Source organism: Apium graveolens, chromosome 7 (assembly GCF_009905375.1).
Source record: "Apium graveolens cultivar Ventura chromosome 7, ASM990537v1, whole genome shotgun sequence".
In the NCBI taxonomy this organism is placed as follows: domain Eukaryota; kingdom Viridiplantae; phylum Streptophyta; class Magnoliopsida; order Apiales; family Apiaceae; genus Apium; species Apium graveolens.
The window spans coordinates 120,872,122-120,878,121 of NC_133653.1; positions in this window are offsets into that span (position 1 = coordinate 120,872,122).

A 6,000-nucleotide genomic window follows, 5' to 3' on the forward strand; every position below is an offset into this window, starting at 1 on the left:
AGTAGCCCAAGATGGACATGATAAGTATGTTGATTTGACACGAAAGGATAAAGAGTATGAATTAGGGGACCTAGTAATGTATAGGTATCCCTTGGAAAGGATTGATGAGGTTCGGAAAGAAAGGAAAGCTAAGTCTACAATTTGTTGGACCGTTGGATATATTAAGACGTTTGGGAAGTTAGCATATGAGCTAGCCCTAACCCCGAACATGTAGCAGGTCGTAACGTGTTTCACGTATCAATGTTAAGGAAGTGTAATTCAGATGCCAGATAAATAGAGGCGTATGAGCGCATAGACATGCAACTAGACGTAACCTATATGGAGCAACCAGGAAGGGTTATAGAGTGAAAAGGAACAAGTGCTTAGGGGAAGGATTATCAAACTAGGCAGAGTTTGGTGGCAGGACCACAATATGGGAAAATTTACTTGAGAGTTAGAAAGTGCAATACTAAGAAAGTATCCCTATTCATTTCTATCTGATTCCGGGACGGAATCCTTTTAAGGAGGGGAGACTGTAATAACCCCAATTTTTGGAAAATTTTTGAAACCCTTATGAATAGTGTTTTTGCTGAATGAGAAAACTTTTCATGCCACACTATGTAGGGGTTCTGATATGGATATTCTGAGATTTTATTAGTACTTTATATGGGATATAAGTGTATGTAAAGATCGTCAGAATCCAAATCCGAACACTTTGATTTTTCCCGGAAATCCACTAGATACGGAGAGAATTGAGTATAAGGTAACAGGATAAAAAGGATTTAAATTAAAGGATTATAGGAGAGGATCATAAAAGGAATATAATATATTGAGAAAGGTTAAGGGAACCTAAGTAATAAGATCCCGGGTATGATCCCTCAAACGATAAACGAAAACGAAAGTTAAGCGAACCGTATAACAGATCAGCGGTCATTAGGCAAACAATTAGGAAGTTAAGCAAAGGGATTAGAGGAAGTGATGTCACCCAACCAATGAGAAGAGGACAAGGAAGGGAGGATGACATAGCAATATGATGTAAGCATGACATAGGGAAGGAGGAGGTGTGGTTGGTTTATAACCACACAAATATAAGGTTATTAAGGTAATTAACCAAAAACAAAACAAAAACAACCAAGCTAAGCCAAACAAATCAAAAAACACAAAATCATTTCATTCTCATCATCTTGCTCTCGGCTTTTCATCTTTTTCAAGGGCAAGAATTTCAAAAATCAAGTTCCAAGCATTGTTAAATCACAAGGTAATTATCTAAGCTTCCTTGTACATAGATATGGATATGCTATAAGTTTAAGCTCCTAATTCCTTCACAATCTCTTCCAATAAATCAAGGAAGAAGATGGTGAATAGTAACCTTCAAGAAATAACTTTAGTTTTCTTGAATTTTTATGAAAGATTAAGGTTATACAAGCAAGGATCAAGGTTCTTTTAGGCATTCAAAGCTCTTGGGTTGTGTTAGGAAGCTTCAAGGAGGTATAAACAACTTTCACCTTTAACTTATAGTTTGAACTTTGAGTTTTGATGAGTTTATGGATGGATTAATGTATATATAGAAATATCCATGTATGTATAGCAAGATCCATGTATGTTAGATAGTTTGGTTGGATTTGTGGTGATTTTGGATATGAATCTTGGTTAATGGTTAATGAATCTTAAGTTATGGTTAGTAGATCATGTTTGCGGTTGAATAAGTTGGAAAACCTTGAGATTATGGACTGACTTTGCCTTGATATAAGTTGTGTTTGATGTATTGATGATGGTTGGGTGGTTTGTAGTGAATTGGTAAAAATTGGAGTGGTATAAATATTGGTAATCGCGTAAACATAGCCGTCGTAACGTCCGATTTTCTTTAGACTGTTTTGTGCATAACATTAGGACCCGAGGACCCCCTGCTAGATTATGACCACTGCCATGTTTAGATAGCTCATGTTACGAGCTTCGTTTTGATATGTAGTACGTTCGATTCCGATGCACGGTTTAGGAGAAACGACCGTTTCAAGTAACGGCGTTTCGCGAACGAAACTTTTCCCTCGCCTTACCTTGAAACATAGGTTAAAGACCAAAAAGGGTTAATTAATGTATGAAACATTTATGGTAAGTGTGTTAGGCAGTTGGTAAGACACTCGCGAAGGAATCGCTTTAAAACTCGTAAAGGTTAAATTATTAAAAATGGTGGAGCCGAGGGTACCCGAGTGACTTAAGCGAATCAGTGAGCGCAAAACGAGCGTTAGAGTCTAAGTTAGTTAAAGTATAGATTTACAAGTGACTTTGGTTTAATTCCAACTTACTTGTTGCTTTATAGGTTACCAGACTCGTCCCGAGCCATTCGTAACCCCCAGTCGCTCAGGCAAGTTTTCTACCCGTTATACTGTTGTTGTGATGTAAATATATGTATATGCATTATCTTGTAATATTGCATGATTGTTATTAGCAAATTTTGCGATATATTGGAGCATGCTAATATGGTATATATGCATGTCTGTTTCGTAATCTGGTTATCTATCTGTTGATTTCAATGCTTATAGTTGCATAATACCTATGCTAGAAATAAGCAAGTAGTTGCGTATACCCTTAGTATAGGGGATAAAAGGTGAACATATTTCTAAACCGGGAGTCGATGTTCCCGAGTATATTATATATATATATATTTATTTATATATATATATATGGATATAGTTTTTAAAAACTATTAATCGAATAAGGTTTATTCGATAACTTTAACTTTATTTTATTATTGAATATTATTTCGAATATTATTCGAAGGCGTATGACTCCTTTACATTATTTATTGGATATTACTTGGACATTCATTGAGGATGTATGACTCCTTTATTTTATTTAATGAATATTATTTATAATATTCATTCGAGGTATTATGACTCAGCTTATTTTATTTATTGAATATTATTTGAATATTCATTTGAGGATCTATGACTCCGATTATTTGCTGAGATATATTCTTTATTTTATTAAAGAATAAGGTGTCGATAATCAAACTTATTTTTGATTATTCAAATAAAGATATTACTTTCGTATAAGTATATCTTTGATTATTTGCTATTCATTTCAAGTATAAGTTTTAATACTTCTACTTCAATTATTTTATAAGCGATTATTTTTATGGGAATATTATTAAATAATAATATTCAGACATTTTCTAAATATTCTGGGGACTGATTTACTTCATTAAATCAGTTTTACTCCAAACACTCTTTAAAGTGTTTTCGAGTCTTTAAAATGATTTTCAAAAGTTAGAGCGGATCCCAAAACTATTTTTATATTTAAGATCTTCCTTTTAAAAAGGGGATTTAAATACTCGCTCAAAACCTGGGGGATCCAGCTCGGTGGTGTGTTTTATATTCGCAACAAGGTTGCTGTCTTGGTAAAAGAGTTTTTGATTACTTACCCAATATTCGAGAAGTAAAATTCTTGGAACAAGTTAATCCATTAACAGGCATCGCCTGGGAAATATCGGTGAGTTTTCCTTTCCAACTAGGTACGACTTCTTGTGGAGCGTATCAACAAGTTTCTACTTGGGGAAAGGGGGAAACAGAGCTTTACGTTTCAGAGTCATGGATTTCATCTGAACTAGGAGTGGCGTAAGTGGTCGAGTAGCGCCGGCCCAGCCTTATTATATTGGCCCAAATGGCCTGGAAGTTCCGCTAAGGCGGTCCATTCCTTAGGAGTTCAGTGTTCGGTTGACAAGTAAATCCGACAGGTTCTCCTCTACATGTAGAAAATGGTGGGGTTGTACTACTACGACTGATCATCGTAAGTGGTCTTCCTGGCGCGGCAAACTCCCGTAATGAGTTCATCATCCAATTGGATAATTTCTGCAACACTACCCAGAGCACTTCGATAGAAAGGCTACGGTTGGGCGATTGTTGGGTGTTGGCAGGGTCAAGTTTTCAAAATGATGTTTACATCAAATGAAGTATCTCGTAACTTCATTTTATTTTGATAATATTTTAAAGATTTAATCTATTCAAATCTTGTCTTATAGTCTCATCTATGTGATGAACTTTTGAAATTAATTATAACTTGAACGGTGGTAGTTCAAGTAGTATTTGGAAAAGATATAAGTATATTGGGGTATCTTGTAACTTCATCTTTTAAACTTATATCTAATTAATAATTGTCTTATGAATGACAAAGATTTTCAGAAAAACGTTGAGACAAGGTTAGATATATGAGATCACCTTGCAACGATATTTTTATATACAGTTATACACTGGGACTTGTGTATATTATGCATGGAAGAGGACTTCCAATATTTTGAAAAGTATATATGTATATATACTGAATATTTTGCGACTTCATCGCATTAAGATATCAAACTTGGTTCATTTCTTTTGACCAAGACTTTCATGAGTATTATGAGTAGGCTCATATATTGTAAATCATTATATATATTATTTTGGTGGGCTTGCTGCTCACCCTTGCTTTATTTCTTCATCACACAACAACAGTTAGGAAAGATGGCCAGACTCCAGCAGACCCAGCGCAAGCGCGTGGGAAGCGTCCTGTGTCTTCCCGTTGATGTTGTAGCTGCTATAGATGCAGAGGTAGATCTATTGTAGATCAGACCATCTACTTTTGAGAATCAATTATGTATAATTATAACTTGTGGCAGATAATGGCAATTAACTGTAAATTTATCAAGTAATCATTTTGGGTTGTAATAACTTTTAAATTGTGGATTCAAAGACTTGTACTTATTTAAATTTCATCTCTGAGACTATAACGGGTTGTGGTGTGTGATAGTGTGGGGTCACAGCATAAGGTTATTTATTAATTAAGTGAAGTGATATTGTGGAAAGAAAGACCGTGACGACCCGGGTCCCCGACCCCGGATCTGGGGGTGTTACAGAAATGGTATCAGAGCCAAGCGTTATAAACCTCAGAGATGATGGGACGTTAAGATAATAAGTTAACTAAGATAATAAGAACTCTTGCCAAGTTCATAGTCGGGCTACCTAACGTAGTACTGACAGTTAAAACCCTTATGGGAACCCTTATAAATATCGTGATAGGAGCGTAGTTCATTATCGTATATGGTAGCGGGACTCCGAACCCTGAAGTTGAGGAACATCAACGCGATGATGTTTTATTAGTTATTGGAGATCAGATTGTGGATCCGATAGAGTGTCCTAATGCAGGACCGGATGATGTTGATATTGAGGATGTTGTCCTAGTAGGGATAGTTGTTGAGAAGGACCCCATGGAGGATCCTGACAGGATTGGATAAAGGACCACTGATGAATTGATGACCATGGTTTGGTCGACTACCAGAGGTAGGATTGGCCGGTCACTACCGGAGGTTCGTTCAAGTTGTAAAGATAGTAGCCCCTTTAACACGGCTTACTCGTAAGACTGAGAAGTTCGAATGGACAGAGAAATGCGAGAACAGCTTTCAAGAACTGAAGCAAAGGTTGGTGACGTTCCCTATGTTGGCGTTGCCGGATGGAAAATGAGATTTTGTGATTTGTAAGTGACGCTTCGCATAAGGAATTAGGGTGCTTCTTATATAGCACAGCAAGATAATCGCGTCTGCGTCAAGACAATTAAGGGAATTTAAAATTCGATATCCCCACCCATGAGCTTGGGCTCGTGGCAATAGTTTTGCCCTAAAGATTTGAGGCACTACTTGTATGGAGAGAAGTGTGAGATTCACAAACCATAGGAGCTCTAGTACATTCTTACGTAGAAAGAGCTCAACATACGCCAGAGGAGGCGGTTAGAGCAAATCAAGAATTATGATTGGGAGATTCTTTATCATTCGGGGAAAGCCAATATGATGGCTGATGCCCTTAGTAAAAAGGAGAGACTCAAGATGATAATGTCTTTGGGAGAGTTTATAAGAGATTTTGGAAATAGTAGTGAAGGTAACTGGAGCCGGTACCGATAAGCTGTTTGAGATAGCAATACAACCCGAAGTATTGGAAAAGAACATATTGTGCCAGTAAAAGTGATGAATGAAGGCAGAGAGCCAACAAATAGGTATGA